This window comes from Pongo abelii, chromosome 7, assembly GCF_028885655.2.
Source record: "Pongo abelii isolate AG06213 chromosome 7, NHGRI_mPonAbe1-v2.0_pri, whole genome shotgun sequence".
In the NCBI taxonomy this organism is placed as follows: Eukaryota; Metazoa; Chordata; class Mammalia; order Primates; family Hominidae; genus Pongo; species Pongo abelii.
Genome location: NC_071992.2, coordinates 62,969,283 through 62,979,990, shown reverse-complemented (window position 1 = coordinate 62,979,990; position 10,708 = coordinate 62,969,283). Strand labels below are relative to the sequence as shown.

At 48.6% G+C, this 10,708-nt stretch overlaps 1 pseudogene; it reads right to left on the bottom strand.

Moving 5' to 3' along the window:
- Positions 1-983: 983 nt before the first annotated feature.
- On the bottom strand, positions 984-6,199 carry LOC129060995 (large ribosomal subunit protein eL29-like; annotated as a pseudogene).
- Between the last annotated feature and the right edge of the window lie 4,509 nt (positions 6,200-10,708).

Below are 10,708 nucleotides of genomic sequence, written 5' to 3'. Positions count from 1 at the left end.
GAAAAACAAACAATCCAATCAAAAAGTGGGTGAAGGAAATGAACAGACACTTCTCAAAAGAAGACATTTATTCAGCCAATAAACATATGAAAGAAAAGAAGCTCATCATCACTGGTCATTAAAGAAATGTAAATCAAAACCACAATGAGATACCATCTCACGCCAGTTAGAATGGCCATCATTAAAAACAACAGGAAACAACATCAGGAAACAACAGATGCTGGAGAGGATATGGAGAAACAGGAAAGCTTTTACACTGTTGGTGGGAGTGTAAATTAGTTCAACCATTGTGGAAGACAGTATGACAATACCTTAAAGATCTAGAACCAAAATACCATTTGACTCAGCAGTCCCATTATTGCGTATATGTCCAAAGGGTTATAAATCATTCTACTATAAAGACACATGCACACGTATGTTTATTGCAGCACTATTCACAATAGCAAGGACTTAGAACCAACCCAAATGCCCATCAATGATAGACTGGATAAAGAAAATGTGGCACATATACACCATGGAATACTATGCAGCCATAAAAAGGAATGAGATCATGTCCTTTGCAGGGACATGGATGAAGCTGGAAACCATCATTCTCAGCAAACTAACACAGGAACAGAAAAACCAAACACTGCATGTTCTCATTCATAAGTGGGAGATGAACAATGATAACACATGGACAAAAGGAGGGGAACATCACACACTGGGGCCTGTCGGGGGGTGGAGGGCTAGGGGAGGGATAGCATTAGGGGAAATACCTAATGTAGACGACGGGTTGATGGGTACAGCAAACCACCATGGCACGTGTATACCTATGTAACAAACCTGCACGTTCTGCACATGTATCCCAGAAGTATAATTAAAAAAGAAAACTGAGGAAATAGAGATAAACAAAAGGAAAAAAATTACAAAATACAAAAAAAAAATCACTCAAGACTTTAAAAGAGCTCAGGAAACTAATTTACATGAAATTAATGTAACTTATTTCAACTTTGCTCTACACAATTGATTAGAATGAAATTCTTCAAACTACAGACTTACACCCCCACCTTTGTTACCGTGGGTTGAAGGACAACAATCCACTTATTTCCATTTGTTGTCGAACTTAAAGGAAAACTCAGAGGAATTTCTGGAAGATTGTATGTTTTCCAAGAGATTTCAACAAGGGTTTTTTAAAGTTTTGCACTTTTGTAGATTTGGCAACCACAAGCAGCTAAACAGGAATGAAACATATTGTTCAAAACCAATGACTTATTTTTTTTACAATTTTTTCTCTCACTTTTAACAATCATTATGCAAACGTCGACTTATTGTATGTACAAATAAAATAAGCATACAATGCATTTTGTCTTTTTTTTTTTCCTGCCTCCGGTTTATTTGCACAAGTAGCACAAGAGGACCCCAGCCCCATGCAGATGGCAGCCCGGGTGGGGGCAGGGGTCGCACCAGTCCTTCTGTCCTCACATTGGCAGACAGAGATATCTACTCTGAAGCCTTTGTAGGGGCCTGGGCACCTTTGGGAGCCTGAGCTGGAACTGAAGCTGGAGCTGCAGCCTGGGCCTTGGTTCGATCCTTGGGCTTGGCCTTGGTCTTTGGCCAGCACAGCCTGAGCCTCTTGGTCATGCGGGCATGACCACGCTTCCCAAGCTTGGAGTGGGCAATGTAGGCAATCGATCAAGCTTGCTGCTGACACCCTTTGAGATCTTGGGCTTAACCTCCTTGGGCTTTACGAGGGCCTTGATAGCCTTGGCACCTATGCTCATGGCCTTGGCATTGTTGGCCTGCATCTTCTTTAGGCCCTTCTTGTGCCTCTTGGCAAAGCATATGTTCCTCGGGAACTTGGGGTCCACCTCCTTAAGAGATTTGTATCTTTGTGATCGCAGTTTCTTGATACCATTTCTGTGCCATTTTCGGGACTGGTTGTGTGTGGCATGGGTGTTAGACTTGGCCATGTCTGCACCTTAAGCCACGGCTCCCAAAGCGCCTAGAACCAAAAGAGAAAGGGGCCACCCATACATTGCATTTTGATAACAATCTTCTCAACATATTGTGTGTGTCTCCTGACCCCACTAGTTCGGGTTTCATCAGAGCTGTCTGCATGCTCTCAAGGCCAATCAGGAAGGAGCAGTGAGGGTTTTTGTCCTGAATGCATTGATATCAGCAAATGAAGGTTTTCAGGGCTTTATTGCAGATCACACCCTATTGCTGTTGATAGTTTTTCTTGTTGTTGTTCTTTCTTTTACCCTTTATTTGGTGGTAGGAAGTGGAAGTTAACGGTGTGTTGAAAAGATACATATGATGCTTGAAGATTAGAATCTGACCTTTGTTCTGATCAGCCCCTGGCCCTGTGCAGTTCATGGCATCCACACCACATATGGAAGTCCACTTAGTGAGACAAGCAGACATTCTGCAGTGGAGATAGTGAAGCTGGATTTTCATCTCCTAAGGAGAGAGCTGATTTCATTCCTCAGCCTCAGAGAGAAGTGAATCAAAAGATGAAATATAGCCATCACGCCTTCCTCCCTTCCCTACATGTGCTATCTGCACTACAACTGTCTTGACTCACCTTTCTCCATTGTTCTCCGTTTCCCCTTCTCTTGTAGAAAGCCCTTTGCATCCTAATCCTACAAGCAGTGTCCCACCTGCCACACTCAAGAGCCCTATGAGGGTCTGCAGACCGTCTGTTTCCTCGCTTCCTGTCCTAACCTCACACCACATTGTTTATTGGGAATGTGGGGAGTACCAAAAATAAGACATAATCAAGCTCACCCCTTTGATGGTTAATCAGGAAACCTCACTTGCTGCCTATTGGGAACACATTGTTAGCCAATGGAGAGGAACAAATATTTTGAAAGAAAGGTGGAAATTTAAGTAGGGGGCCACAAAAGAAGCCTAATATTACTCCTCAAAAGACATTGCTACCAGAGTCACATGCATTTCTTTTTTCCTTGCCAAAATATTCAAACCAAGGTTCGTAGAAGAACTTTGAACCCCACACTTTATGTCTGCACATGGGAGCTGAGTTGAATCTGTGCTTTGTTTTTTTAATTTATTGAGGAGGAAAAAACCCTTATCTGTATGCATCTGTAAAACCTAATGCATGACCTACTTTTTATATTACCTAATTTTGAGATTTTGGTTAACCCCCCAATCTCTTTAAGTCTCAGTTTCTTATTCAATAAAATATGTGGCTTGGACCATTTGTTGCTACGGTTCACTCTAGTTCTAAAATGCCATTCTCACCAAATTTAAATCAACTTCACCATGGGGACAAAGCACGGGAAATTTATGGAAAATGACAAGTCCTGAGCATAGAACCACATCCCTGAGCTGTGCCCTGGAGGAGAGTTGAGAATGAACACCCATTGAGATTTAAATGAATGAGAAATAAACCTTTATTATTATTATTTTTTTTTTTTGAGACTGAGTCTCGCTCTGTCACCAGGCTGGAGTGCAGTGGCACAATCTCGGCTCACTGCAACCTCCGCCTCCCGAGTTCAAGTGATTTTCAGCTTCCAGAGTAGCTGGGACTATAGGCGTGCACCACCACACCCAGCTATTTTTTTTGTATTTTTAGCAGAGATGGAGTTTCACCATGTTGGCCAGGGTGGTCTCCGATCTCTTGACCTCGTGATTCACCCGCCTCAGGCTCCCAAAGTGCTGGGATTACAGGCATGAGCCACTGTGCCCTGCCTGTCATTTTTAAATCTTTATACATTTGGGGGTTTATTTTTTACAACAGCTACTGTTAACTCATGTATTTCTGGACTTCCATTTCCTCATTTAAAAAAGTGAGAGGCTGGGCATGGTGGCTCACGCCTGTAATCTCAGCACTTTGGGAGGCTGAGGCGGGTGGATCACCTGAGGTCAGGAGTTCGAGATCAGCCTGGCTAACATGGTAAAACCCCGTTTCTACTACAAATACAAAAAATTAGCTGGGCGTGGTGGCATGTGCCTGTAATCCCAGCTAGTCGGGAGGCTGAGGCAGGAGAATTGCTTGAACCTGGGAGGCACAGGTTGCAGTAAGCTGAGATGGCGCCATTGCACTCCAGCTTGGGCAACAAGAGTGAAACTCCATCTCAAAAAAAAAGAATGAGAGTAATAATTAGCATCTGGGAATGTTTTTGTGAGGCTGCAATCAAATGACACTTGTGGATCAGCCCTGATGTGTGTGCAAGAGTGGGCTTGACTTCTCTGTTTCTTCCCTCCACCCAGCTGCAGAGGGAGGAGCAATAAGCCCTTGTCACCAGGTGGACAGTGATGAGGTCGAGGCCCACAGAGCCCCCCAGTGGATGCTGTTCTTCTGAAAAGCAGCCTACAAACCTGCTTCTCCCAGAGGAAGCTGTGTGGAAAGTTGCTTCCCCATGCCACACAATGGTCTGGGCAGAGGCCATTGGGGTGGATGGTTCACTCCTCCAAGGGCTCGGGAAACCGAATTCCTTCTGCACCCTACTGTCCACTTGCCTTCCCTGCTTCTCTACCTCCCATTGGCTTCTTCTTGCCCTGAGGACCCGCTGCTGTTCTCACGGTAGACCACGGGGTGCTTGGAAACTGATGACCCTGTACATCCATGAAGATCGTGCGCCTCAAGATTCCAGCTTCCATCTGTTGGCCACAGAGGTGCTTCCTGATGGGGTGGGTGGGCCCTTGCTATTCCTCGGGAGACAGGACATCCTGAATGCCTGGGACTGTTCCTTCTAAAGCAGCCTACTCTCACAGCAGTGCACCCTACACCCACCAACAAAGCCACAGAAAGCCCACACAGGGTCATTAGGGAGGACCTGCACATACAACTGCACACAGGCAGACAGGAGGCCAGGCAGGCCCTCAGGGAGGCAAGAAGAATCAGGAGGTGAGGAGACTGGAATCACCGGCCGTGGCTCAGGCAGGTGTGCCTGAGACAGGGTCACAGATCCCCCACCTAAAAGCAATGCAAATAAATGTCCTGTCAGGGAAGACACTGTGAGCTCCGTCCCTGGTGTGAGTGTGAGGGATGAGCGGGTCTCCGAATTCAGCTCACCCTCAGTCACCCGCTCTGTAAACCAGGAATCAGAAAACCCAGCACTGGCCAAGGACAGGTGCTTCACACCTGTAATCCCAGCACTTTCGTAGGGCAACGTGGGAGGATCGCTTGAGTTCAGGAGTTTGAGACCAGCCTGGGAAACATGGCAACAAAAATTTACAGATTAGCAGGGCTTGGTGGCATGTGCCTGTAGGCCCAGCTACTCGGGAGGGGAAGGACAGAGGATCACTTGACCCTGGGAGTTCAAGGCTGCAGTGAGAGCCCTGTTTACGCCACTGCACTCCAGCCTGAGCCACAGAGTGAGAGCCCATCTCAAAAAAAAAAAAAGAAGGAGGAGGAGGAGAAGGAGAGAGAAAGAAAGAAAGGAGGAAAGAAGAGAAAGAAAAAGGAAGGAAGGAAGGAGGAAAGAAAAGAAAGAAAAAGAAAGAGAAAGAAAGAAAGAAAGAAAAAGAAAAGAAAGAAAGAAGAAAGAAAGAAAGAAAGAAAGAAAGAAAGAAAGAAAGAAAGAAAGAAAGAAAGAAAGAAAGAAAGAAAGAAAGAAAAGAAAGAAAAAAAGAAAAACCCACCCAGCACCTCTTCATTGGTGCTGAGGATAACGTGACAGCTTAAGCACGGACCTGCTTTATTTTGCTTGCATATTAAAATGGACGGCCTCCAAAACTTCTTTGACTTCACACCATGTCGTCCATATTCTCACCGTCTTCCTATCACTCTTCTGAGAGATTTATTGAAAATTGTAACTTACTGAATTTTTCCCAACCTAAGTAGAAAGGAACATACTCAGCTCTCAGCGTCACTTTGGAAAGTTGCATCATCTCCATCACCCGGCGGGCAAAGCTCTTTCTGGCGCCTGCTCCTTTTGGAAGCCTGAGCCATTCCAGGCGGCTTGGCGACCCTGGCTGCGCAGGCCACAGAGGGAGACCCAGCTCGGCGGGACGGGGCGGGCGGATCGGCTCCGCCCTAGGGGGCTCCGGGCTCCTGCTCTCAGCTCGGCTCCCGCCAGCCTTCGTCCCCGCGCCTCCCTCTCCGTTCTGCTGGTTGCCCTGCGACGATGCTTGGCTCCTGCCTCAGGTCCCCGGCTCGAGTCCCGTACCCCCCGGCCGGCCCTTGCGCTGCCTCTCCCGCCCGGCCAGGTGTCCTGCCCGGCGTGAATGGGAGAGGTGCTTCCCACTGCGGGGGGTGGGGGGAGTCTGGGGACTCCCCGCGCCAGCCCTGCCCGCACGGCGCCCCGCCCCGCCCACCTGCCCATCCTTTCTCAGTCCCTGGAAGCCGTCCTCTCCCGGGAAAGTCCCTCTCGGTGTTATCATCCTTCTGTTTTCACTATCAGTGCTTGTAAACTTTTTGTTTTTGAAGACTCCTTTGAGACTGTGTTAAAGGACAGGAGCCTGCCCCCAGGAATGTCTGTGCTAATGGACGCGTGGTTCCAGGAGGCGCGGGGTCTGGGTGTTTCTGCAGCTCCGGGCCTGGGGCTGTCCCTGCAAGGCCCCGCAGCCCCGGGGGGTCCCTAGAGCGCCTCTGCACTGGTGTTTCTGCGCCCACGCCGGAGCCCAGCCCCGCTCTTGTCAACCTTTCCCCTCTCAGTCCTCGAAGCTGGGGACAAAACCTCCGGCAGAAATAAGGCACAGGACTAGGGGAGGGGAGGGATTAGAAACTGTAATTCAACCTAATATTTGAGGCTTGGCAAGTGTGCCTATGGGATTTCACGAAAACCCCCGAATCTTTTTCATTTCAGAGCAATTAAGCCGACCCCAGCGTCCTGGCTCCAGTAAGCCGCTCAGCTCTCCGTTTTATTGCCTGTTTCCTTCTCCCTTGCCAGCACGAGCTCCCATCCTTGCGCTCAACATAAAAAACCCACACGGCGTCGGTGCCACGGAGGGGCCCCACGAGCAAGTGTGGGGCTGGGGCAGGCGGCCGGGCACATGTGGCCCCCGGGGCCGCGCACAGGCACAGCTTTCACTCTAATCAGAAACATCCCGCCGTAATTTAATAGTTCCCACCAAGCACAGACACCAAGTCTAGCGATTCTTCCTCCACATTCTTAACCCTTAGAGGAGGTGGGAAGGCCAAAAGAGAGGGGAAATTAATCCCTTAGAGTTGCTACCCTGGGATTTTTCACTTGCAGTTTTTTTTTTTTTTTTTTTTTTTTTTTTTTTTTTTGCTCTGATGTGAGAGAAAACGATGTGAGCTTTGGAAGCTTGCAGGGAGCAGGAATTTATATTGAAATGCCCTTCCTCGGTTCTGGCAAGGGGCATGGGTGGGGGAGAGCGGTGGAGTCCCTCACTCCCTGGGGGGGGCCAGTCCTGCTAAGAGGCCAGACAGAGCACCTTCCGGGGCCACCAGCAAAGCAGTGCACCCATTAAAAGTGTTTGAATCCTGATTTGACACAGCAGTGAGGCATCTGACCTGCCGGTTCTGAGGCCTCCCTCTCCAGCCTCTGGGGCTTGGCCAGCCGAGCGCCTCTGGGTTGTGGATGTCAGTGTCTTCCCCAGGACCGTGGTCGTGGGGGTGGGAGTCCCCCTCAGCTTGTCACATTCTCACCTGCAGGTGGAATGCCATAACTAAGAAAGCCACAAGATTGGAAGCATGAGCTTTGGAAGAGATTTGTCTTCTACTTAGATGTTTTGATTAGTGAGTTTTGATTTAAATTAAGTTTTCCTAAAATTCAGGAGTAGGAACCCACCATGTCAACTTTTGCATATCTGTTAAGACCAGCCAGTGACAGCTGTCACCCCTCTGTGGCTTGTCTTCCATACCCACAGACTCGTATCCATCTGAGGCCACTGGTGGTCAGGCTTCCTCTGCTGAGTGAGCCACAGGCCCACATGCATGTATGCGTACACACACTGCACCCGTACACAAACTGCACGCATACAGCACCCGTGTGTGTACACAGCACGTGCATACACAAATGGCATGCATACACACACCACACGTACACACACAGCACACATATACATGGTACACGTGTATACACACAGCACATGCATACACAGACAGCACACGTGCACACACACCACATGCATACACACGCACATGTACACATACACTGTGCATTTCTCTCAGTGAACATTCACCACATGCCTTGGGTGCACGCAGTATTATGCTGCATGAGATAGGGTCCCCAAACCTGGCTTCACCTTCAAAGCACTGAAGGAATTTTGAAGAGACTCCCTGATCTACCAAATCAAGTGAGGGCTTGAGACATTTTTGTTTATAAAAGCTCCCAGATTGCTCTGAGGTGTAGCTGGGGCCGGCAGGTGGAGAGCATTCATGTTTGCACCACCTGTTAAGAAGCTCACCCTCAACGCAGTGCCAGTGGAGAGTGGCTGGCATCTGGCACCCAGATATGCAGCTTTGCTCTGTGACTCTGACGAGTGGTGGGACCTACGGAAAACGGTGGCGCTCTCAGGGTTCCCCTTCGCTTATCTGCAAAAAGAAGACGATAATGGCATCCGCATTACAGAGTTTTTGTGCACGTGGAATGAGTGAATATTTGAGAAGTTGTGAATATTTGAGAAGTTGTGAGTGCTAAATAGAAGTGTTACCATTTTCCTTGAGATGTGAGTTGATGGTGTAGACTGGTGGAGGGCCGAGGAAGCCTGCAGCACTGGGAGAGAGGGTCCCGCTTGCGGCGGCATGGCTGGGTAGAAACACCATGGCAACGGTTTGCAGGCGGGACTGATGGGGAGATGTGCAAGCTGATGGAAAGTGTAGAGACGTGTTCATTTATGAATCATCTACAGGCCCAGCTAATCAAATTCACGTCAAGCAATGTTGTTCTCCTTCCCAACAGGCCTGACACTGGGAACAGGTAAGTAAATGGGGTGCGCACACTTGAGGTGAGATGGAGGCTTTCTCAGACCACACGGGCCCACTACCCCTGCAGATCCTAAATCTACATATGGCCTAACTCAAGAGCCGCATGAAGGAAGATGCGCAAGATGACTCTGCAGGCCCCTACCACTGGACACGTGACTGCTGCGCCCTCCACCAATGGAGAAAGGGGCCTAGAAGAGGTCAGCCAGTAGCCTGCAGTCAGAATCTGTGCCACGAATGGAATTCTCAACTACAGACTGAAAGCTCTGGCGTGTAGACCAGCCTCCACCCTCTTTCTAATGGAGAAAAGCTCCTTATCAGATATAAAATATTTGATGTATGTATTCATACGTTACATAAATGAATGTGATATTTGTTTGTTCATTTATAAACTTGATAACAGGCACAATTTTATAAGAAGCACATGCTGTTCTACACGGTGGGAGAAGCTGGGTTCAACGGCTCCGAGAACTTCAGCTTGTTAGAGAGACCAGTGTTTTTCTTTGTGCTCAGGAACAGCATTTTGTAGTGAAATGTGTCTTCAATGACAGCATTTAGCATCCTGTCCCAAATAAGAACAGCCTCCCAGTGAAATCCAGGAAACCAAAACAATCATGACAAGACAATGTGCAATGCCAGATGAATCTGGATCCTACACTTTTTTTGTCTCTACTTTCTTTGACATTAAATATTGTGTGAGAAAAACTCTGACTCCCAGTGAGCCATCTGTCTTTTGTTTCTTTTTGGGTGTGTAGCCACCCACAGTAATCAGCCTAATCCTGAAGTCAGTAACTCTGTTACACAGATAGGGCCCTGATTAGAGGAAAGCGAACCAGGGGCCTCTGGGTTTGCTTCTCCAGGTTCCTTAGAAACTTACAGTTTGGCTCTCATCACTCCCACATTCCTAGCAAATCCAAGGGCAGGTTGTCCGGGGTGACCCTGGCCGGGGTGCCAGCTTCCCTCAGGCCCCACAGGGATGTGGATGGCCGAGGCTGGCGCCCTGGTGTCCTGGGCTTGCAGAGTCACCACCAGGGAAGCTGCCCCAACCCACTCCCATCCAGCAGGTTGGAGGGCTGGGGCGGCGGGGGCGTCTATCTCTGGCAAGGATTGTTTTATGTGGGTGGCTTGAAGTCATTCAACCTTCAGCCTTATGCCTGTAACTCCACCCCCAGCATCCAAGAATTGCCCTGAAATGCAATGCCTGACCAAGCTAGCCTCACTTTAATGATGCGTGTCATCTTTTTCCCTGAAGAATCCCTTTTCACAATGGTCTCAGGCTGGAGGTGACCGCCATCACAGGACCCAAAGAACAGACATTTCCCTAACAACTCCCGTCATCCTAGAACACAGATCCAGAAAGGCAGGCACCTGAGGCAGAGCCAGGACATTTACCTCAGGGCCTCCAAGTTGCATCCTCCTCCCTCCCTCCTCAGAGGCACGTCCCCTGCCCTCTCCTGTCTCCGGGGGCCTTCTGCTTCCTAACTCCTCTCTAAATCAAAGCAACATATTTATCCTGGAACTCGACCCCTTTCCAGCCAGTGTGGTAATTCTCCAGGCATTTGCGTCTTCAGATTTTTATCTCCAATCATTAAGTGGAAGCTTTGTGTCTTGTTAAAGGAATGTCTGGTTTGAGGGGAGGATTTTTAGATAAATCCTCCTTACACCTAAAATCACTTCAAGATTTCTGTGTGCCTGGATCTGAGAGCCGAGGATGCTGGAGCGGCACTCCTTTCACCCCAGCCCCTGCCCAGGACTCTCCCAAAGATGGAGAGGGTGGCACTAGGTCAACAGTCCCAGATGCCTCTCCTTCTTGAAGCATCGACCTTGGGATGAGGCCTTGAAAGCTGTCTAGATGGTCGGGGGAAGAATGTG